This window comes from Diceros bicornis, chromosome 14 (assembly GCF_020826845.1).
Source record: "Diceros bicornis minor isolate mBicDic1 chromosome 14, mDicBic1.mat.cur, whole genome shotgun sequence".
In the NCBI taxonomy this organism is placed as follows: Eukaryota; Metazoa; Chordata; class Mammalia; order Perissodactyla; family Rhinocerotidae; genus Diceros; species Diceros bicornis.
This window is the reverse complement of record NC_080753.1, coordinates 55,753,006-55,778,457: the sequence shown is the minus strand read 5'-3', so window position 1 is coordinate 55,778,457 and position 25,452 is coordinate 55,753,006. Positions and strand designations below refer to the sequence as shown.

General features: G+C 38.9%; 1 protein-coding gene across 3 annotated transcripts in view; it reads right to left on the bottom strand.

Annotated features, from left to right (window-relative positions):
- The window catches only part of MAK (male germ cell associated kinase), a 60,771-nt gene extending 56,753 nt beyond the window's left edge, over positions 1–4,018 (bottom strand). For all 3 annotated transcript variants that reach the window (XM_058555268.1, XM_058555269.1, XM_058555270.1), the window contains exon 1: positions 3,777–4,018. The gene's annotated coding sequence lies outside the window, so the exon portion shown is untranslated. The remainder of the gene's footprint in view (positions 1–3,776) is intronic.
- Between the last annotated feature and the right edge of the window lie 21,434 nt (positions 4,019–25,452).

The following is a 25,452-nucleotide window of genomic DNA, read 5'->3' as shown; positions in this document are numbered from 1 at the left end:
TCTTTCAGAGCTTTGTGGATTTCAAAATTACAGGTAAGGGATTGTGGATCTGTATATATTAGAAGAGTACAGGTTTCGATAGGTTCTGACTTTATTCCTAAGATTAAAGAAAAACAAAGCACTAGCCTTAGTGTCTACCTCATTACAACATTCAATAGTTTCCTCCCATTGTTCTGTCTTAGTTCCACATTTCAAGGAACATTTCTCAATTCATACCTATTTATCATTCTTACTTTGCTTTTAGAGATCTTTATCATTCTGTTACAAGACTCTGTGCTTAGCTGCAGATGGTAACAAATGGTTTGGCACCATTAAAATAAATACTTTGCTTTCAAATGCCTTTTATAATTTGGTAATTCATTCAAAGATTATTTTTCTTTCACTGTAGCACTGTCTTATTTCCACAAAATAAAATAAAATCATAGAAATTGCTTCTCTATTATGTGCAGAAATTTAGGACCAACAAGGGTATGCTGTAGTTGTCAAAGTACCTAAGACTTCCAAAAACAGGCTTTCTGGAGAAACAAACAAACATGTGCAGAGAATTACAGTCAAACTCGGTTGTTTCCTACAGGAAGTATTTGTCCACAGGAAACTTTGGAAGAACGCTGTGGGGCTTTTCGATAACAGGGAGTGTGTACTAATTTATCATTTATTTTATTTCATACAACTAAGAACCCCTTCAAAGGCACATGTGAAATAATTTAGGCTATGCTAACTCACTCTGTGGCCAATATCTTGAAAAAGAGATCACGATAGTAGATTCCAGTTCTATTTAGGGGTTCCTTCATTTTTCTTAGCTTAAGCCTAAGTAAATGGTCTTAACAAATGGTTCCCAATTTGCCTGAAAATCAAGTTTTTTGTAAGTGGTCCTTACATTATACATAGACTCAGATTCTAAATATTAAGACATTACTATAGAGAAAGCCAACGACCCTCTACAGGGTTCCTGACCAAAACATGTATTTGCTTTTCTTAATTTGTCCTTTATCTGTATAAAGAAATATAATTTTGAATGATCTTTTGGGCTGTTTGTTTTGTACTATGTGCTATGATTAAACCAACTATGGAGTGAAATGTATTTCTTCTGATCATTTAGAATTTTATTAAATCAGTATTTTGCAATTTATCATTAACATGTTAAACCGGTTGAATTCCTTTCTAGCTACCCTATTTAAGGTGACATACACTTATCTCTTTTAAGGAAATGTGCTCTCTATAGGTTGACTGATTCTTTCTGGTTAAGTAACAATAAAGAGAATATATTTGTCCAAAAGGCCATAATGTTCATCATATCAGTAAAATTGTAAAATAAAAACATAGAAGGATTAAATGACCTATCTGTGATCAGTCAGAGAATCAATGACAGAGTCAGTCTAATACTTGCATTAGCTTGAAGCTGTTTGGTTTTTTTAGTGTAGACCCCAACTTCTAAACAACCCATTCTCACTAGCTTTTATAATCACTGATGCAGCTAAAGGAACCACCCTTCTTTGCTCCCAAACCATACAGAATCTACCCCACAATCAAAGCTGCCTACCCCCCACTGCCACCTTAAGACTCCTAACCCAACTCCTCACCTTAAAACACTAAGATACTAAGATGCTACTGACAAACTGTAAAATGCAAATGGTGCTCCCTACCCAGACTAAACCCTGGGGCAACATCTGGCTCATCCTATACCTGCAAAGACATTGTAAAAATAAGAAGCTAGAAACAGTGAAGGGAAAGAGAGTGTGAATAAGGGAGAAGGTAGTCTACCTGGAGCTCCCCTCATGAAAATTATTATTATTTTTTACCCCACCCTGAAAATTATTTAAGAAATTTGCCCTGAGCTAACATCCATTGCCAATCTTCCTCTTTTTGCTTGAGGAAGATTCATCCTAAACTGACATCTATACCAGTCTTCCTCTATTTTGTATGTGGGTCACTGCCACAGCATGGCTTGACAAGTGGTGTAGGTCTACACCCGGGAACCGAACCCAGAACACCAAAGCATGCCCCGAACTTAACCACTAGGCCACAGAGCCAGCCCCTAGCATCGTCTTTTCTTTGCAAATTTGTTGCATATGCAAATTGGAGTCATATTAATATGACTCTTTTGAGTCATATTAATTACAAAATACATAGTTCTCCAGGGTGACAAGCTGATCATTTCAGCTGTCCCCTTATCTGCCTGAAAATGTAAAGACAATGGCCTAACGTAAAGACGCATAGATATAAAGGTGAAGTGGGGTTTTTTTTCAATCATTGTTCCCACATACCTACTTACTGATGGCACATAAGCAACTACTTGTATCAGTGTAGCATATCAAGGCCCTAAACTGATTACTAGTCAAAAAGCAGTGTATATAACTTAAGAAACATAGACTGCCTATAGGTCCCCAGTTCACACACAATAATATTTCTCTACAAGTTACATATATCTTCTCCGTTGATCTATGAAAAACTAATTCTGCAAAATAGGGATATATTAACATGATTTCTTATGTACATGACTATTTCCATATATATGTATATATATGCAACAGGGCTAAAGCACAAGTAAATGTAATATAACTATGATCTTCAATTAATTTAAAAGAATGGTTAGGAACTTGGAATTTTCTACAATCAAGCTACAATATTTACTGACTTTCCTATAGGTTAAACAAACTTCATATTCTGATTTAAAGAAAAAGACATTTATTTAGAGGCTCAATTTTAGACCTACATTAAATAAATACCCATATAATTCCTCTCCTATTCTAGTTTTCTAAATGTACAACTACTGCTTATCTAAGTGTGCAATTACTGTAAACTTGAGCTTTATTCTCCACAGCTTCTGCCAGCTAATAAGGGATTTAGAGAGGATTAAAGAAGATTAACATAGAGGGCAAACGGAGGGTAAAATGGTGTCTGCCAATCACAGGACAGGTAACATTTGGATGTCTTCACCTTGTCTTTGTAGAACCTACTGTAATGGTATCACTCCAAGGCTGGCATTAAAGTTTGTTAAAAAAAAAAAAAAGCAATTAATGTCTTACAAATCACTAAGTTGTTTAAAAAGCAAAAGAAAAAAGATTTCAAACTAACCAACTCAAATGTTTACAGAAAATAAAAGGGGCGCTTTTACAATGGGAAAACAAAGATTCTGTGTTAAAAAATAAAAGCATAGTGCTTTGTGCTAAGATTCACAAATTACGTATTTTAAAACGAAACAAAACAAAAAAAACCACCCCAACGAAGAGATCCAACATCCTCGCAGTAGACGGCAGCCTGCGGGAGAAGTTTCTCCATTCCCCATCAAGCTGCGGTGAACAGGAGGATGGGGGAGGTAAAGGAAGACCAAAAGGCTGGAAAGCAACTTTCGCCTCTACCACTATATGGACACAATGGGTTGTTTTTCTATTAAAATGAGTCCGATAACTTTGACTCTACGAGAATTCCGTTATCATTAGAACAAATGTCTGCTCATTTAAAAAGATTATCTAAACACAATTACATACATCTCTTTCCTTTTAGAACTGCGATTACAAACCATTAAAAACCAGTTTTATTGCTCCCCCCCGACCCCCCGCCAACCCTGTCCCTAAATTAAAACGTCTTATTTGCAGTAAAGAAATAGTATTCGTTACACGGACCCTCTGATCCTTTTCCCCAAGCCAGGGTTTGCTCGCAGGGGGCGGCTCCGAGGCCCTGAGTGTGCCTCCGCCGGCGGGTGCTCTCCCTGCTCCCCGCGGCCGGCTCGGCGGGGCGCCCCCCAGGGCCACCCTGTGCCGGAATTCCGCTTTTACCTGGGAGTCATTTGGGATGCACGAACAAGGACTGGATTTGGACCCAGTTTTCTCCTTCTTCTCCCTCCTTTTTTTACTTGGCAGCAGTACTGAACGCAATTCCGCTGCCTTCTCGAGCCCGATCCCGCCCCTTACTCCTGAAAGTAGTTTCCGCTTCAGCCCCAGCAGCAGTGGGAGAGGAGGAGTTGGAGGGTTGGGGGGCCTTATGCGGAGAGATTCGGGAAGCGAGGTGCCTCAGACTGATGGATGCCCCGCCGTCATCCTCCCACCCGGGACCGAGCTCACCGTCTAGGACGCAGGAAAGTGGTCGAGGGGGCGTCGGAGAGCACCGATCGCAGCAGCACCGACCCCCTCCCGCCCGCTCCGCCCCTCCCCGATCTCCTCCCTCCAGTCCCTCCCCCTACCAGTGTCCAGGCCCCTTCTCTTGGCGGAGGTTGGCCCTGGTAGGACACGGCGCCGAGTGGACATGCCAGGCTGGCCTCGTAGGAAAGGCTCGGGCTGGGGCGGACGGAGGGTGGCGGCCCGGCAGCCCTCTCGGGATTACCTGCCCGCGCCGGCCGCTTACCTCCTTCGCTCCCGGGTGAAGCTCTGGTGTCTTGTGTGTTTCATCTCCTAGGAAACGGCGGGGGTGCGTAAGCTCCAGCGCAGCTGGCCCACGTACACCCCGCCCATTGGGGCGTGGTCTAGCAGGGCAAGCCCCGCCCCGCCCTGCTCGCCCCGCCTCCTTGAGGGGCGGGGCTTTCGGGAACACCTGGGCATCTATTGAGCTAGTGCTCTACCATTTAGATTTGGGGCTTGGGAGAGTCTTAATTACCTTTTCAGTTCTTTATGGGAAGTTGGTGGTTTGCCCTTTATTTTGTTTGGGTTTTGCTCCGATTCATTCTACAAAGTCTTGATTCGTTAAATCTGGTTCCCAGACTTAGGAAGGGCAAAAGGAAGGCATATGTTTGCCTCTAGTACTTGTATTTGTTTATGCACATACTGCCCTGGGAAAAACTGCTGTTGGATTGCAGTTCCTTATGTTGGCAATTTCTCAGGGTGTATTATCTCCTAGACCACACTGCCAGGTTCATTTTCATTTGTTCATTCAGAGAACCTACTCAGTACCAGTCACAGGGTTAGATAGTGGTAATTCCAAGATGAATGAATGAATGAATGTGTGAATAAATGAGTAAATAGTAACTAGCCTAGAGTTGTGACGGGAGGGCACACTTGTGTTGGTGCAAAAAAAGTTCAGATTGGCCAGCAAAAATGGTCCATAAATTAGAAGCATGAGACATGAAGCAGTGATGTATCCATTTAGTGATTAGGCCAAAAAAAATAATTGAAGTAACTTTTGAAAACAGTACTCTGACAATATACCTTCAATGGGATATATTCTAAGGACAAATAAAACTGCAATATCGTGTATATGTATATATATAGTTTTCCAGATTTTTTTTTGGTGAGGAAGATTCACCCTGAGCTAACATCTGTGCCAATCTTCCTCTATTTTATATGTGGGTCGCTGCCTCAGCAAGGCTGATGAGTGGTGTAGGCCCATGGCCGGGATCCAAACCTGTGAACCTGGGCTGTTGAAGTGGAGCGAGCCGAACTTAACCGCTATGCCATGGGGCTGGCCCCTGCAATATCATATTTTATGTACTAACCAGTATATAGTACATAATATTCTGAATGCATATGGAATCTTACATATTAAGAGACAATTAATCCAGTAGAAAAATGAAAAGTGAACATGAATATGCGTTTCACAGTAAACATTAAAGGTACATAAGCTCTCTAGATTAGCAAATGTGTTGGCAGGGATGTGGTGGAACAGGAATACTGATACAATGCTGGTGAGTATAAATTGCCATGGCCAGTTTTAAAGTTGAACACTCAGCTACCCTGTGACCCAGCAAATTCACTTCCAGGGAAATTTTTTAAAAATTTTCCCAAGCCATACCTCAGACGAATTAAATGAGAATTTCTGAGGGTGGCACCCTGGCCTCAGTGTTATTTAAATATCCCCAGATGATTCCAAAGTGCATTCAAGGTTGAGAATCAATTCCCTAAAGAAACTCTTGCGTATGTGCCCCAGGCATCATATACCAAAATGTTCACATATACAATATTTGTAGCAGTAAAAACTAAAAACAACCCATGTGTAATCAGCAGAAGAATGGAGAGACCAATTGTGGCTTAGTCACCCAAAGGAATATTGCAGTAATAAAAATGATCACCATAGATTAATCTTAGAAACATAATATTGAGTGAAAAATAAGAGTCACACGAAGCTACGTGTAGTATGCTACCATTTTTATAATGCTCAAATACAAGCAAAACTAAACAACACATTGTTTAGAAATTGGGTCATGGGGCTGGCCCAGTGGCTTAGCCGTTGAGTTCTTGTGCTCCACTTCGGCGCCCCGGGATTTCCTGGTTTGGATCCTGGGTGCGGACCTACGCACCGCTTATCAAGCCATGCTGAGGCAGTGTCCCACGTAGAAGAACTAGAAGGATGTACAGCTATGACATACAACTATCTACCAGGGATTTGGGGAGAAAAAAGGAGGAAGATTGGCAACAGATGTTAGCTCAGGGCCAATCTTCCACGAAAACAAAAACAAACACACAAACAAAAAAGTTTAAAAAAAAAGAAATTGGGTCAGGAGTTGCCAACATCCCCCCAATGTTCAGAGATCTGCTAGGAGGACTCCTGGGACTCAGCATATAGTTGTACTCATGGCTAAGATTTATTGCTGTGATGTAGTAAGGAGGCACAGCTGGATGGTTAGAGGAAAAGACAAAGACAGAGTCTGAAAGAATCCCTGGGCAGGCTTCCTTCTGCTTTCTCCCCCCACGAATAGTCACACAGAGCCCATTGTTCACTCAGCAATGAAAACGCAGCAATACGTGTGTGATGTTTCTGCCCAGGGAAGCCCATTAGTGACTCGGTGTCCAAGGTTTTTATTGGGGGCTAGTCACATAGACATCCTCTGCCTAGCACATACCCAAATTCCAGATTCCCAGACAGAAAGCAGGTGTTCAGCCTAAACTACATTGTTTGTACAAACAGTTAAGGCACAGTGAGCCACCTGTATGTTAGGGAACAGTCAGACCCTCCTGAAATCCAAGTTCCCAGATGCCAGCCAACTGCCAACCTTGCAAGCAGGCCTGCCTAAGGATAGTAGCCTCAGGCCTGCTGTGTTAACCTTTTTCTGCACAGTGACGCATACATGTGCGGCAAGACCATACAAATCAAAAGAATGCTCAATCCAAAATTCAAGATAGTAGCTATCTCTGGGAAGCGGCAGGGGTACAGAAAGGAGCGCATAGGTAGATGTAAAAGAATTGGTGCTGTGGCTTGTACCATCATCAGTTTCCCCGTCATGCTACCTTACTATAGCCATGCAAGATGTCAGCACTGGGGGGAGGCAGGGTGAAAGGTTCAAGGGACATCCTTGCACATTCCTTTGCAACTTCCTGTAAATCTATAATTATTTTAAAATTAAAAGTTAAAATATTTAATTGAACTGAACACTTGAAAACACGTGCGCTTCATCATACGTATAAGTCAATAAAAATTGACTGGTAGGTTCATGGGTATTTTATTCTGATTATGCCTCATAACATATATATATTTCCATATATTCTTTTGCGGGTATCAAATGTTGCATAATAATATTAAAAGGAAATGGTGAATAAGAATATCAAATATTACGAAGAGATCAAGCAAGATGAGGAATAAAGAGTGTCCATTAGAATTGTTATGTAGAATTCACTGGTGACCTCAGGGATGGACATTTCAGTGGAGACAGCTGGGATAGTTGTAAGTACATAAACTTTTCTTCTAATCTCTCTACCACCTCTTACTGACTATGGTTGTTATTTTTCTCTCAGCAAAGTACTTAGTATCTCTGATACTCAGTGTCCTTTTCTGTAAAATGGGCTAACAATGCTTAACTTTGAAAATTGTTGGAGAAACTGGAATATTGCCCAGCTCATACTAATCATCACTTAATATCTATTATTACCATTATGATTAATATTTTCATCATCGCTATTTGTTATTTTAATGAAATGGAGGCAAGATTAGGGTGGGGTGGGTAATGAATAGATAGGCGCAATTGAAAATAGTGAGTGTAGATACTCTTCTTACAAGTTTTGCTGTGAAGAAAGGGAAGAAAGATGAATTGGTTGATAAAGAGGGAAAAGAGGGCTGGCCCGTGGCTTAGCGGTTAAGTGCGTGCGCTCCGCTACTGGCGGCCCGGGTTTGGATCCCCGGCACGCACCGACGCACTGCTCCGGCCATGCTGAGGCCGTGTCCCACATACAGCAACTAGAAGGATGTGCAGCTATGACCTACAACTATCTAGTGGGGCTTTGGGGGAAAAATATTAAACAAAACAAAACAAAAAAGATTTAAAAAAAAAAGAGAGAAAAGAGATTTTTCAAAAAGGAAGAGACTTGAGGAAGTTTATAAGGTTGAGGGGCATGACTGGTAGTGAGAAAAAACAGAGATATAAGAGAAGCAAGAATAACTGAGCAAGCACCTGGGGTAGGGGCCGGGGCTGTAGATCTGGACTGGGGCTGGAGGAAGAATCAGCCCTTCATGGGGGAAAATAACTCTCCTTCTGAGGTAAGTCTGGAGGTAACTTGACAGTCACTATGCCCTGGTTGAGTTTGCATTTGATCAGTTCAGAGTAGGGCCGTGTATGCAGCTGTGTTCTGTTTCCTACTGAAGCATCGTCAATGGTATCATTCACTCCTTATTTTTGTGGGTTTTTTAAAAATTATTTTATTGAGGGCATATTGGCTTATAACATTGTGTAGATTTCAGGTGTACATTATTATATATCAGTTTCTGTATAGAGTGCATCATGTTCACCACCAAGAGTCTAGTTTTTAATCTGTCACCATATATATGTGCCTCTTTACCCCTTTCTCCCCACACCCCCTTCCCCTCTGGTGTTATTTTTTGAGGTGTGAAAGGGAAAATGAAGCCATCCATCCCCAGTATACTTATTTATCAAATCCTCACTGAGCACCTGTTCCAGGTACTGGGAGTACAACATTGAACAAGACTCCCAAAAGCCCCCTCTCAAAGTCCTGTCTGAGAAGGAACGCTTAAGGCGAGACCCGAGGGACAGAAGGCAGCAGCCGTATACAGACCAGGCAGAAGGTCTGGCAGAGGAAAGAGCGAGAAAGGCATCTGCTAGAGGGGAGAATGGTATGGGATGAGGAAAGGGAGGTAAGATGATATCACATAGGGCCTTGCAGATCTGGGAGGAGCTTAGATTTTATTTTATGTGTCAGGAAATAAAATTCATTTTGCAGGGAGTTAAGTAGAGCTTGATACAATCAGATTTACATTTTAAATACCGCACCCCCCGCCGTCTGTCACTCTCCTAATCCAAGCCAATTTCCTCTTTCCCCTGGATTACTGCAATAGCCTCCTAACTGGTCAGCTGCTTCCGTCCTTGTTCACTTCAGTATATTCTCATGGCAGCCAAGTGATTCTGGTAAAACATAAGACAGATTTTGTCACTTTGTATAAAACCCTGAAACAGGCTCCCAAGGTCTTTTTCATGGCCTATAAAGCCTATAAAAGCTATCTGACCTCCTTTTGTCTACGTGACCTCATCTCCTACTGATCTCCCTTTGTTTGGTCTGCTTCAGCCACACTGGCCTTCTCACTGGTGCTTGAAATGGGAATTTGCTCCGGCTGTCCCTCTGCTTGGAATGCTCATCCCCCAGATATCTGCATGGCTTAGTCCTTCACTTCCTTTTGGTCTTTACTCAAAAAATTGATTTCTCAGTGAAGCCTTCCCTGGCCACCCTAACTACTCCACTGCTAACACTTCATGCATAGCTCTTTGCTTTATTTTTGTCTTTTTAGGACTTATCACCATTTAACATATCCTGTATTTTACCAATTTATGTTATTTTCTTCCTCCCTCACTGGAATGGAAGCTCCCTGAAGGCAGGGCTATATATGTTTTGGTCATCAATGTATCTATCCCTTTAACAGGGCCTGAAATATACCAGGACCTCAATAAATGTTTGTTGAGTGAATAAATGAATGTTTCCTCTGGCTGCTCTCTGGAGAATGAATATTATTTAATTAATTAATTTCTTTTTTATTGCAGTAATATTGGTTTATAATACTATATAAATTTCAGGTGTACACCATTATATTTCAATTTCTGTGTAGATTACATCATGTTCACCATGCAAAGACTAATTACCATCCATCACCATACACACGTGTGAATCACCCTTTTTGCCCTCCACCCTCCCCGCTTCCCCTCTGGTAACCACCAATCCAATCTCTGTATCTATGTGTGTGTTTGTTGTTGTTTTTATATTCTATTTATGTGTGAGATCATACGGTATTTGACTTTCTCCCTCTGACTTATTTCACTTTGAATAATGGCCTCAATGTCCATCCATGTTGTCACAAATGGCTGGATTTCATCGTTTCTTATGGCTGAGTAGTATTCCATTGTGTATATATACCACATCTTCTTTACCCATTTATCCCTTGATGGGCACCTAGGTTGCTTCCAAGTCTTGGCTATTGTGAATAACGCTGCAATGAACACAGGGGTGCATGTATCTTTACGCATTGGTGTTTTCAAGTTCTTTGGATAAATACCCAGCAGTGGAATAGCTGGATCATATGGTAGTTCTAGTCCTAATTTTTTGAGGAATCTCCATACTGTTTTCCATAGTGGCTGTACCAGTTTGCACTCCTACCAGCAGTGTATGAGAGTTCCCTTTTCTCCACATCCTCTCCAACACATGCTGTTTCCTGTCTTGTTAATTATAGCCATTCTGATGGGCGTGAGGTGATATCTCATTGTAGTTTTGATTTGCATTTCCCTGATAGTTAATGATGTTGAACATCTTTTCATGTGCTTGTTGGCCATCTGTATATCTTCTTTGGAAAAATGTCTGTTCAGATCTTTTGCCCATTCTTTAATTGGGCTGTTAGTTTTTTGTTGTTGAGATGCATGAGTTCTTTATATATTTTGGAGATTAACCCCTTATCAGATATATGATTTACAAATATTTTCTCCCAACTGTTAGGTTGTCTTTTCGTTTTGTTGATGGTTTCCTTTACTGTGCAGAAGGTTTTTAGTCTGATGTAGTCCCATTTGCTAATTTTTTCTATTGTTTCTCTTGCCCAGTCAGACATGGCACTTGAAAATATTCTGCTAAGACCAATGTTGAAGAGCGTACTGCCTATGTTTTCTTCTAGAATTTTCATGGTTTCAGGTCTTACATTCAAGTCTTTAATCCATTTTGAGTTAATTTTTGTGTATGGTGTAAGATAATGGTCTTTTCATTCTTTTGCATGTGGCTGTCCAGTTTTCCCAACACCATTTATTGAAGAGACTTTCCTTTCTCCCTTGTATATTCTTGGCTCCCTTGTCAAAAATTAGCTGTCCATAAATGTGTGGGTTTATTTCTGGGCTCTCGATTCTGTTCCATTGATCTGTGTGTCTGTTTTGGGGCCAATACCATGCTGTTTTGATTACTATAGCTTTATAGCATATTTTGAAATCAGGGAGCGTGGTACCTCCAGCTTTGTTCTTTTTTCTCAGGATTCCTTTGGCTATTCAGAGTCTTTTGTTGTTCCTGAAGAATGAATTGTAGAAGGCAAGAGGGGAGTAGGGAGACCAGTTAGGAGGCATTTGCTGTTGCATAGTTAAGATACGATGGTGGATTGGAGAAGTGTGAAAGCAGTGGAGACAGAGGGAAGCATTGTGGTGTCAAATCACAAATCAATCCCTAGACTGACTCAGTTGATTGATTGAAACCTTAGAAATGCAAGTCTTTGATCGAACTTCCTATGACAGAATGCACTACCTCATCCAATCTCATCTTGGCATGGTTCTGATTGTTTAAATTGTACTTTTATTGAATGGTTACATGTTACTTTGTGGTTCCTGACTGTTACTCTGAATTTTACCCTATATGATCTGCAGTGGACCTCTTGTTTGGCCTGTCCAGCATTTACTCCTCTCTGTCAGGTTTTCCTCAATTTTCATTTGGGGAGACACCCTCCATCCATTTGTCTATGTGGTTCAGCTTCAGGGATGGGCTGTGAGCCACTCAGAGTCTCAGTGCCTGATGTACATACCTGGGCTCATGATTGTGACATACTGGGGAAAAGGGACTCCATTTCTGCTGGGGACGCTTAGCAGTAAGATGAGGGCCTGGAGCAGCTGGCAGCCATCTTTGCTGCATATCTTTGCTGAGAATGACACAGAAGAATGCAGAACTAAGAGGGAATGAGATTGTTTCTAGATGACAGCCTTTGAGCACCTGCATCAAGCCATGCCTGAATCTATTCTTGGTCTTTTCTACTGCAAAAGCCTGAAAATTTCTTTTTGCTTAGTCATTTGATTTTCATTTCCACTTAGAGTTGAAAGTGTTCCTGATTTATACAGGAACAGAGAGAAGACTTACATTTTCTCTCACATGTTAACCCTTCTGATACTTGAAGTTAGCTGTCCCACCTCTCCATGCCTTCCCCTGGCACCCCAGAATTGCAGGGTGAAGAGTCATCTGGTCAGTCCAGCCCCCCACTGAATTCCTCCCTCAGTCTCAATGCCAGGTGCATGACCCTGACATTCAGTTAGTGACTAAGGGATCAGAACATCCCCAGTTCAACTTTTTACTATGCTGTCCTCTTTCATTTTTTCCTCAACTGCCAACTCTGATCCAGCCGGGATCAATTGATGTGTTTGTGGGTTATACCCCACTTTGGATTTAAATTAAATTATTCTTTAAAGAAATGTATCAACTATATAAGATCATGATCAAATTTTAACCCTAAACTCAAAACAAATTTTATATGGTCATAGTTCTAAGAATGACCCTCCTTGCTTTATTTTCCCTCAGAACACTCATCACCTTGTAATATACTATATAATTAGTTATTAGTTTATTGTTTGTTTTCCCCTCCATCTGCACTAAATTATAATCTTCACAGGGCAGGGATTTCATGTGATTTGTTTGTTGTTGTTTCCATAACATGTAGAAGAATGCCTGGCACACAGTAGGTGCTCAATAAACATTTGTTGACTGATACAGGTTCTGCCCTCGAGCAGCTCATGCTCTAGAATGGGGATTTGCGTTTTGCTAGAGGAATGTACAGTTTGTAGAGGCAAAGTCTTTTAGGTTTTATTCACTTTCATTTTTACAGAGATGTTCCTGACAAACTGCTTCTTCGATTTGTTTTTCTGAGCAACTGCTTTGCATTAGAAGCATTTAAAATTTTATTTTAAAAATATAACATTTATTTTCACTTTTTAAAATATAAATCAATTGAAAAAAATTGGAAAACAGTTAAGTTTAAAAGGAGAAAATGAATATTATCTTCTTCTGCTTACTGTTTAAGATTTTGCTGTATTTCTTCCCACTTTATTTTTAAACCAAAATTTTATTACAAAATAAAAGCAGATATCACTGAAGAAGCCAGTTCCTCAAACAAATAAACAAAAAAGTTTCCACTCTAAAGGAAACCGTTTCAGATCACCATTTAAATAGATTTTCCGCTAAAGCAAGAATATGTGGATGTGTTGGTTTTTACCAGTGTTCATGGCTTGTTGCTTTTTAGCAGAGCAAGGATGTCAGGGCATTCAATGATATACAACAGCATCTTGGTAAGTGCCATCCCAGTACTAGGACCCTCTGCACCTACCTCAGAGAGATCTCAGAGGTTGCAGGCAGAAGCCAGAGAGGGCCCATATCTAGGAGATCAAAAGACAGTGAACCCAAAACCCTCAACTGGAACTTCAGGCACAAAACATCCCTATGGATGACCGTGCCTGTCTTGAAGGGCCACGGGGCAGGGTTGGGAACCTGAGACTGGGGCCATCTGTCAAGAAGCAGCTAGTTCACTGTGTTATGTTTGAACAGACTGTTCAGTTCACTTCATTTCTTTCACAAATAAGAGGCTGTCCTGCTTAGGAGAAAGTAATAAATTATATCACCTCAAGTATGTCTGCTTCTGTCAAATGGATTTGTGGAGCTGATCTTTATCAATGTTTCTAGGTCCAGCAACTTTGTTTATATGTTTTATTCACTGACTGAGAAGATTTTACTGTAATAGGATATCTTATCAAGTTCCAACCCAAAATGAAGTTCAAAAGCTCGGAAATAAAATTTTAAAAATACTAGAGGGACATCATAAAGACAAGTGACTATTGAAATTCGAATTTTCATTCCCAGATTTTTTGATTTCCTAAAATGCATCTTCTTGATTTGGGTCATAATGGGAAATTTAGGGGAAGTTATGTTAAAAAACTCAGGTAATCAAGGCAGCATTTTAAGCACAGGAAGTAGATGTAAGCTTCACGTTTTTAAAACACCAGACAAGCCTTTGATTGGAAGTGTAGTTTTTAATCAGCTTCATACGGAGATTTTAGAGGTATTTATTTAGATATCTGATTTTATTTAAACTTATAGTTCTTTTTATAGAAAAGAGTTTGTTCTCTTAAGTTTACCAGTTATAAATTAAAAATTAGACTTAGCCCAATCCACGAGAAACTTTAACAGCAACTCATGCTCATTTTTTGTTTACTTGTGAACAGTTTCACAAAGCCTAAATCTTGAGTGAATTAGGAAAAGTAATGTACTTTTTCCTGAAGATAAATGCTCACCCTTTCAAAGTAAAAACAAAATGCAAAAGGGAAGGAAGCTGATTCATGGTGCCAAACTCAGATGAAGTTCATCAACTAGGTGTTTCAAGGGACCCCAGGGAAGGGCTGGCGTGGGGCTGAAGAAAAGTGGATTGGCTGAAAGCCTAAAAGAAACAGTTAGACCCCCCAGATCTTATCCTCTAGCCCACCCAACCAGCGACTGCCCCTCCCTAGCACAGTAGAAGGCCGGATAAGGCACTGGCTGAAAACAGGACGATTAAGAGAACTACTTACTGCATTTTCAGTGGCGACACCCTAGGCCACCTTCTCTGCTTGGCTCCCAGAAAGATGGCAACAGGTTTATGCTGTTGGTAATGGATTAAAACAGCTGTCTCTGGGCAAGTGGATTGGAATAAGAAAAAAATCCTGCAGATACTGACAGGGAGGCCTCCTAGTTGACAAGCGTCACCCACCCAAATAAGGAATGTGAGACACTTGAGGGAATTCTGGGACTCATAGGAAACAAAAATAATGCAGGGAACATTAAAAAAAAATCAAAACAAATCTAAACTATAATTAATACTCTCCAAGACATAAAAGAGAAAATGTATCCATGAATGAAACAGGAAGAGAATTCTGTAAAAGAAAGTAAAATTTAGGGAACGATAAAGAACTCTTAGAGAATAAAACTAGGATAGCAGAAATTTAAAGTAAATTAATGGAATAGTTGAAGATAAATTTAAGGAGAACTCCTGGAAATTGGAACAAAACAACATACAGTTTTTAAAAAATAAACAGGAAAGAAAAGATTAGAAAATAAGAGGATCAAGTCTTTCGTCCTAACTAATGAATGTACAGAAAAAAAACGAGAGGAAATAGGATCAAAAATCAAAGAAATAATACAAAAATAATACAGAATCAAAGGACACTTGCTTTCAGATGGAAGGAGCCACCAAACGCCCAGTAAGAGGATAGAGGGAAAAAAACCCACCCAGAGACACATCACTGTGAAATTTAAAAAAACTAGTGATAAATAGAAAGTTCTAAAAGCTCCCAAAGACAAAAAACAAGTCACACACATATGATTAGGAATCAGATGCTGGAAACCAGGAAAATATCCAAACAAACAAAAAACAGAGCAATGCCTTCAAAATCTGAGGAAAAATTAATTTCCACCTTGAATTCGACACTCAAGCTATCCCTCAAGTTTGAGATGTGTGCTCTTTCCCCCATGAACCCTCCCGTGAATCCTTTCGCAGGATGCTCCTGGAAAATGTGATCCACCAAAAGGAGAGCTAGATCAAGAAAGAAGATATAGACCCTAGATAAAGAGGATCCAACACAGGAGAGAGAAAAATAAATTCCCAGGATAGTGGCAGAAGGAAGAAACAGCAGTATAAACCTGTGATTTAGAAATACGGAGGTAAATACCAGAAGAAATGCATGACAGATTTGAGAGTGATTGCCTCAGAGTAGTGGGAATCAGATATAGAGAAGGGTAACCCAGGGACTGCTAAGCTTATTAAACTATTTATTATACTATAAATATAATATTACACTTAATATACTATATATAAAATAAGAAGTTTCATAAAAAAATAAAATTAGCTTTCAAAATGTAATGGCTTCCACATTGTATTGCCCATTACAGTGCAGATCCTGTTATGTCAAAATACTGATTCTAAGGAATTCTTTATGCTGTCTGGCTTTCTAGTGAGTCATCTTAGAGTCAGCTGAAACATGTTTAGAATTTGAAAACTGTAACTTCGCTGCTAAGTCAAGCCTACACTGCCTCTGCTGGCTAAGGATGATGAGACAATAAAGCAAAAACGGCCCACAAACAGTTACTTATGAAAAATGAAAATGTTCTTTTCTAGAAAAGTTCTAGAAATTTGTTGCTGTTGTTTTTATTAGAAATGAAGAGACTAGAAAATTCAACCGCTTCCCATTTCCCCACCTCAACAAACACAATTCCAAATTTTTTACTTCAGAGCAACCTGAATTATATTGCCTCAGTTTTCACGTTCACTTTGTAGATATGGATTCAACTTATGCCTGAAGCTAAATGATAAATGTGGACGAGGAATATCATTGGGTTTGATCAGTGGGTATCAGTCTCTTACTGGATCATTTTAGGAGAAAGTTGTAGCATCAAAATATGCAGGATTCTATGTATTTCTCTGCTCTTTGCATTACCAAGATGTGATGAAACACTGAATGATCCACAGTGTGTGACCTCAATTAACACTTTGTCCATAAACCTAAAAAAAAAATTTTAAGTGTCTTGGAGTAATCCCAAAATGGATATACATCCTCAAGAATATAGCAGTTTCTCACCAAAACACTTTCAGTAGGAATAAAGGACTTTCTTTCTTTCTTTTTTTTTTTTTTTTGTGAGCAAGATCAGCCCTAAGGTAACATTCATGCCAATCCTCCTCTTTTTGCAGAGGAAGACTGGCCCTGAGCTAACATCCGTGCCCATCTTCCTCCACTTTATGTGGGACGCTGCCATAGCATGGCTTGACAAGTGGTGCGTTTGTGCCTGCCAGGGATCTGAACCCGGCCGCCAGCAGCGGAGGGCACGCACTTAACCGCTACGTCGCGGGGCCAGCCCCATAAACGACTTTCTTTAGACTATTCTCCTGTCTTTAAAGTTATTTCATTTCTAGAGGAATATTCATACAGAGGGAGGCTTCTGGTTTATTCTGGGAAATGCAAGGATTTCACTTTTTAATAATTTGAGGTAAAATTTACATACACTGAATAGCCAGGTCTTAAGTGTAAGATTCATTGGGTTTTTATAAACACATACACCTGTGTTGTCACTACCCTGATCAAGATATAGAACATTCCATCAGCCTAGAAAGCTCCCTTGTGTCCCTGCCCAGCGAGTCCCTACTCCCCTCCCCCACGGGCACACTTCACCTGATTTCTATTATTTTAGATTAGTTTTGCCTGTTCTTGAACTTCAAGTAAATGGAATCATAGAGGACGTACTCTTTTGTGCCCTGCTGCTTTTGCTCAGCATAATGTTTTGAAATTCATCTGTGTTGCTGTGTTTATATGTATTTCATTTTTGAAATTGCAAAATAGTATTCCATTCTATGAATTTGCCATAATTTGTTTATTCATTTCCTGTTGATCGACATTTGGTTAATATAAATAAAGCTGCTATGATAATTCTTGTACAAATCTTTTTTGTGGAAATATGTTTTTATTTCTTTTGGGTAAATACCCAAGAGTGAAATTGCTGGATCATAAGGGAGGTGGATGTTAAACTTTAAAAGAAACTGCCAAATAGTTTTCCAAAGTAGTTGTACCATTTAATGATTCTACCAGCAATGTATGAGAATTCAAGTTGCTTCACATCCCTTGCTAACATTTGGCATTGTCCGTTAAAAAATAGTCACTCTACTGGTTGCAAAATCTGTCATTTACTTTTAATTTACATTTCTCTGATGACTAATAATGTTGAGCATCTTTTCACATATGTATTAGCCATTCATAATTGTCTTTTGTGAAGTCCTGTTTAAGGTTTTTGGCAATTTTTTATTGAGCTGCTTGTCTTCTTGTTACTGATTAACTTGAGCTCTTTATATATTTTTTTTCAACTTCTTTGTTGAATATGTGTTTTGCAAATATTTTCTCTTTGTCTGTGGTTTGCTTTTTCATTTTCTTTCTGGTGTCTTTTGATGACCAGAAGTCTTAGATTTTGATGATGTTCTAAGAAATCTTTGCCCACCACAAGTTTACAAAGATATTCTCCTCCGTTTTCTCCTTGATGGTTTATAGTTTTAGCTTTTACATTTAGGTCTATTCTCCATCACAACTAATTTTTGTGTGTAGTGTGATGTAGGGGTTGAGGTTCATTTTTTGCTTCAGGTGTATATAGTGAATTACATTAACTTTTTAAATGTTAAATCAAATTTAACCTGGAGTAAACCCCATTGAAAATGATGTATTATCCTTTTTATATATTGCTGGATTCAATTAAATAATATTTTGGTAAGGATTTTTCAATTGTGTTCATGAGAGATATTGATCTGAATTTTTTTTCTTGTAGTGTTTTGTCAAATTATCATATGAGGGCTGTGCTAGATTCATGAAAACAGCTGGGAAGTGTTCCCTTCTCTTTTATTTTCTGAAAGAATTTGGGTAGACTGATATTATTTTTTTTAAATGTTTGAGAGCATTCAACAGTGAAATCATCTAGGTCTAGAGTTTTCCTTGTGGGAAAGTTTTTAATTACAAATTTCTCTTCTTTAATAATCAATGAGTTATTCATAATTTTTATTTCATTTTGCATCAGTTTTGGTAAGGTTTTTTCAAGGAATTTTCTCCTTTCATCTCAGTTGTCTAATTTATTGGTTTCCAGTTGTTCCTAATATTTCCTTATTATCTTTCTAATGCCTGTAAGATATATCCTACTGTGCTTTCATTTTGTGTGTGTGTGTGAGGAAAATTAGCCGTGAGCTAACATCCACTGCCATTCATCCTATAGTGCTTTCATTTTGTGTGTGTGTGTGAGGAAGATTAGCCATGAGCTAACATCCACTGCCAATCCTCCTCTTTTGCCAAGGAAAATTGGCCCTGGGCTAACATCCGTGCCCATCTTCCTCTACTTTATATGGGACGCCACCACAGCATGGCTTGAGAAGTGGTGCATTGGTCCACGCCTGGGATCCGAACTTGTGAACCCCAGGCCACTGAAGCAGAGCACGCGAAGCTAACCACTACAACACTGGGCTGGCTTCGTGCTTTCATTTTTGAAAAACATTTCTGCTGGGTATAGAATTCTGGGTTGACACATTTTTTTTCTTTCAGAACTTTGAAGATGTATTCTGTCCTCCATTTTTTCTGATGAGAAGTCAGAAGTTATGCTTAACATTTTTTCTCATTCTGTCTGAAGATTTTAAGATTTTTCCCTTTATTTTTGATTTTTCAGCTATTTGACGATAATGAGCCTCAGTGTGATTTTCCTTGTATTTCTCTTTTTGAGGTGCACCAAGCTTTGTGAATCTGTCTGTTGATGTTTTTCACCAGTTTTGGGAAATTTTATAAAGTGTTGATTTTTGTTTTAAGTAGTCAATTACATTACCAACTAATTACCTTGAACTTGTGGATGCTAGGTATTACACTTTCAAAGATGGATTTGTTTTAGTTTTGCTATTAGTTTTAGGGTAAATTCTTTGGACCTAGGATATAACATTTACTCTCTATAGCCCTTCTCAGGTTTCAATGGAAAACCTACAGTGTTTACTAGACCCTTCCAACTTGATGAGATGCAAACTCCAAATTCAGTCTCCCTTGCCGTGGGCAGCAGAGGAGTTTGCTGCTCTGCTTTTGCAGCTTTCCAGCTGTTGCTTTACATTGGTCTGCTTGGAGTTTTGTCTATACAAGCAAAGTTGAGGGGTCAGGCAAGAATTTAAAGTGAGTTTATACACAGATTCTGGGCTTCTTCTTTTCCAAGACTCCACCCTCAATTTCCAGCTGCTTTGGCAGCCCGACACTCCATCCTCTGACAAGTTGAAAGCACTATGCAGCGTTATGTTCCAGCTCTAGGTGCTCCATGTCATGTGGACTGGGGCATGCTTTCAGGAGAGAAGTTGTATTAACGTGACACAGCCAATGTGGTTCCCTTCCCTCAAGGGTCAAATCTCCTTCAATATCTACCTAACTTTGGTAAATTTTCCAGGGCCTTCAAAGAGTTAAACTTTATATTTGTCCAGAGTTTATAACTGTTATCTGAAGGAGAGTTAGTCCAATACAAGCCACTCTGCCATTTCCAGAACCAGAAATACAAGAATTTACTTTTCAGTATTGATAGTCCAAGTATTTTAGAGCAATATTGTATTTTATGACCCCAAATATCTCTATTTATATTTTTATGGATTGACATGTAGATGTGTAACAGCAAAATGGTAAAATGTGTATTCTGATCCTCAACATAACATCAAGATTTTCAGTGGTTTAATATAAATTCTTGAGAATCTGCCCTATACACTCTCATCCTGTGCTTTCCATAAATTGTTTCACTCTCAAATAATCAATTTTTCAGTGGTTAAATCTTAGTAGAGGTTTCTTTCAATTCTCCTTACAGGATGGAGAGTTCAAAGGTGTGTATATTTTTAAACTACCAGCATATTTCTTATCAAAGATTGGCAGTATATCCTTCAGTGTGTGATTACTATCAAGAATGGCTGACCTAGCAGCTTCATGCTTCTTTAAGACTGTGCATTTCATATTTGAGCTTTTCAGTTCCTAGGAAGATAAGCATTCTTGAAGAAGATGTCATTACACGGCCATCTCAAAACTTCCAATTGATGATACATTGTAAGCCTAAAATCAGTTGAGAAGCTCTGAACTTCTTAGTATTTAAGATCAGCAATAAAATACTTGAGAAGTAGAACAAGAAAAACTTAACATTTGCATAAGTCTTATTTTCCAAAAAAAAAGAAAATTGTGTGCTACCAAAAATATCTTTTAAAAAGTATCTTTGGTCCTCCAAACAGAAGAGTTAGTGGGCCAATGATCGTTGCTGTGTTATATCAAGAGTAACTGCTAGGTAATGATACTTTATATTTGAATAGCATTTTACAATCTACAAATGCCAAATATTATTATATGTTGATGATTCCCAAGTTTCTATCTCCAAGTTTTTGCCTCCATCCTGAACTCTAGACTCATATATCCAATTGCCTACTCAACACTTCACTTAGAAATCTAATCGTTTGAACTTAACATTTTCAAAACTGATCTCCTAATACCCTCTCCTTCCCCCATTTCCCCAAAGTGCTCCTCCTTCAGCCTGCCTATCTCAGTCAATGGCAACTCCATGATTTCAGCTGCTCAGATCAAATATTTTGTGTGTCATTCTTGAATCTTCTCTCTTATTCTCCACATTAACAAAACCCATGGGCTTTACCTTTGTAACATGTCCTGAACTTGACCACGTGTCACCACCCCTGCTGCCCACAACCTGGTCCAAGCTGCCATCATCTCTCACCACATTACTGCAATAACCTTCTAACTAGCCTCCCTGCTTCCATACTTTCCCCTCCTCAGTCTATTCCCAACACATCAGCTGGAGTGATTCTGTCAAAACACACATAGATAAAAACTGTCTGCTCAAAACCCTCCAATGTTTTCCTACATCACTCCAAATAAAAGGCACAGTTCTTATTGGGACCTACAAGGCCCTACCTTATCTCTACTACTCTCTTCTCACTCACCTGGCTACAGCAAACTGGCGGTTCCAAACACGCTGGCTGTTCCGTTGCCTGGAATGCTCTTACCCCGTATATCCATATGGCTAGCTCTCCAATTTTCTTTAGATTTTTACCCAAAGGTCACACTCTTAGTGAGGCATTCCTTGGACTCTCTGTCTAAATTTGTACACCTCCTCCCAACACATGTTTTCCAGTTCTTCTTGTCTGCTCTATTTTCTTGCTGAGCACTCATCACTATATGCCATCCTGTATATGTTCTTATTGAGATCCTGTGTATTGACAATCTCCATAACCAGAATGTAAACTCATTTAGGGCAGGATTTGAGCTGGTTGTGCTCTTCTCTGTTTCCAGGACCTAGACAGTGTCTAGCACACAGTAGAGCTGCAAACATATTTGTTGAATGAATAATACAGAGCACTTTCATACATATTGCCATAGCTGATCCTTCCAACAATTCTATCTCCATTTTACTGATGAGGAAAGAACATTCAGGGTGATTATATGACTTAACCTAACACACATAGTCAACTTCAAAGAATAACTTTTCTTTTTAATATACACGATTTCTGATTCTGGATTCAGAGATATTTCCATGGCACTACACTGTCACACCGCAAAGTCAAGACAATTATCTGAATCCAAATGGCAAATGCAGATGTTGTTTTTATAAACCAATAAAAACTCCTAAAAGGATTTTTAGGTGTCACTATTTCTATATTATTATAATACTTCCTCTGAACTAGTAAGACGGGTTTTTTTAAATTGAGATGAGATTTATATAACATGAATTAATCATTTTAAAGTGAACAATTCAGTGGTATTTAATACATTCACAATTTTATGCAACCACCACCTCTAGCAACACAGAATTTTAATGACAGGATTTTTTCCCTTCCTTCATTCCTTTCATTTTTCAGGTTGTGCTATGGCAAATAGAGAGAATAGAGTCAGAAGAAAACTTAGAGAACCCAGAATTCCTTTCTGTGAATCAGTTTCTTCTTTTCTAAACACCGATATTTTTCTACCATGCTCATTGGACTATTGCTAGGCTCTAGTACTTTTAGGCCTTTAGAAGAAAAATATAAATAGCACAGTGATATATGCATTTTTTGATATGTGGTTAGTTATTCTTACTCACAGCATATTCTTGGTACTTAAATTAGAATTATCCATAAAACATAGTTCATATTATCTGGTGTATACTAATGGCTCTACTTGGTCTAGGTTTTCTGTAAAACTATAATTTTACATTTAAAAGTCTATTTTTCTTATTTTATTAATTATATGTTATGTAACATATTGGTATTTTATATAAATACTAATTGTTCTTGTGGGTTCGTCGCAAGAAGATACCATGCTCTATCCTGTAAGGTGTCTCCTCAAGGGGTCACTTTTCCTGAACAGCATCTCTGTTCTCCATCTACAAATTCTCTCCACGCTGCCAGACCCAGGCCTACTTCTTCTGGGGAGTTCTCACCAGCAACTAAACATCACTGATTTCCTTTTCACTCTGAATTTCTTTTACTGCTCTTACTGTCTGCACCACATGATTGATCACTCAATTACATTCTGTTCTGTCTTGTTCATTATCATTTCATCACTAGCTACTCTGGGGCCCCATTGCGTTTTCCATAAACCGAGAAGATGAGAGTAAATGCCTTTTAAAGTTTCTTCCAACTCTGAAAATTCTGATTATGTGTAATAGTTTTTTTCTTCTTGGATTATAAACTTCTTGAGATACACCTATTTTTTTAATCCCATAAGGCACTCTGTTCAGCACAAACAGGTGTTCAGTAAATGACTAGTCACCATAAACGTGTATGTTTATGTGTGCTTAGGTGTGTGATATGACTCCTAGAAATGATAACGATCTGTTAGATCAAATTAATAGAGGGATAAATGTTCAGGTCTCGGAAGTGGTAGTCTTGCTGCTTGTACTGATCACAACACACCCAGAAAAACGTGTTACACTCTGGCAAGCTCACATTAAGATAGAGATGTCTCAGTTGGATGCAAACAAGTTAGGGTAGATGCTGAAAACCATAATATATGAGATATTGAAAGCATTTAGCCTGAACAAGAAATAATTAATAGGAGACAAGAACACTGTATTCAAATGCTTAGAGATATGGAATGAAGAACAGAATTATTTTGTGTGGTCCAGAAGATAAATCTAGGACAAATGGATAGCTTCTCATATAGGGGTGATTTCAGCTTAGCACAAGTAACATATTCATAAACTTCTCATCATTTGAGCTATTTAACAATAGAATGAGCTACTTACTTCATTTGATCTATTAATTGTACAAATATTTATTGAATTCCTATTGTATGCCAGGTACTCTTTTGATGTGAGCAAGTGATGAATGAGATAGTCATAGACCTGCTGTAATATAACTTATATTCTAGTGGGGCAGAGAAATGGTAAAAAAAAGGAATTAATTTCCATGAAGAAAATGAAACAGAGCACTGTGATGGAGAGAAAGGGGGTGGAAAGGGAGCTGGGCAAGAATAGATAGGATGGTCAGGGAAAGGCCCTGTGAAGATGACATTTGAGCTGAGACTAAATGACTGAAAGAACCAGCCATGTTATATCTCAAGGAAAGACATTCCAGGCAGTAGGTACAGCAAGGGTAGGTGTCAGAGGGCCCTTGACCCTTTGATGGTTCAAGTGTATGTGTCCACGTGTCTAGGCTCTGAGGCTCAGTTGTTTGGTCAAACACTAACCTGGATGTGCTGTGAAGGTAGTTTGTGGATGTGATTAACATTTACAATCAATTAACTTTAAGTAAAGGAGATTACCCTCCATAATGTGGGTGGGTCTCATCCAATCAGTTGAAGGCCTTAAGAGGCAAAAACTGAAGTCTCCCGGGGAAGAAGGAATTCTGCCTTAAGACTACAGTGTCAAATCCTGCTGATTTTTCAGCCTGCCAGCCTGCTCTATAGATTTCAGACTTGCCAACTCCCAGGAACCACGTAAGGCAATTCCTTAAAATAAATCTCTTTATATTTATGAGTGTGTATGTATGTTTATATATATACACATACATATATACATATACATACAAACATATGTTATGTATATTTGAGGTATGTGTGTCTGTATGTGTGTGTGTGTATATATATATACACATATATATATCCTATTGGCTCTGTTTCTCTGGAGAACTCTGACTGATACAGACCCCTTCCTGGGAGTTTCTGCACTACCTGGCATGAAGTATCTATGATTCCACAGCCAATTAAGTGGTATGGAGAGTAGACTCTAATGGGTTATGGTGCCAGAATTATTTAGGGGCCAAAAAATCTGTGGATGAGACTTTTACAAAGTATTCCTACTTCACAAATATTTCTTCTATCTACTGAATCCTACAGTGTAGTGGGATAGCCTACCACTGCAAATGTCCAATAAAAAAATGGAGAATTCATTCCTCACTCCATTTTAGAAGTGATTTCTTATTTAACTTAGAATTTCCCTTGGAGAACATTTAAAGAGTAAAAGGTAATTGTGGAAGTTCAAATTATATTTGTTTATTCTTTGTTGGATTATTTAAAGTAGACATATTTATATTTTTGAGAACAATTTTTTTATTTACAGTCAGAGGAATACTCTAGAAATTCAAGGTGGAATGCACGATGTTACTAGCCAGCAGCCATTTTTGATTTATGATCTATTACAAATACCTGAGAAATCACCTTGAAATTATTTTCCTGGCATTTGTACAACTGATACAGGTCGCTGATAACATTTGTTATTCTGTCACCACTTGCTGCTCCCTTCAAGTTCAGCAAATGCCTGGTATAACATT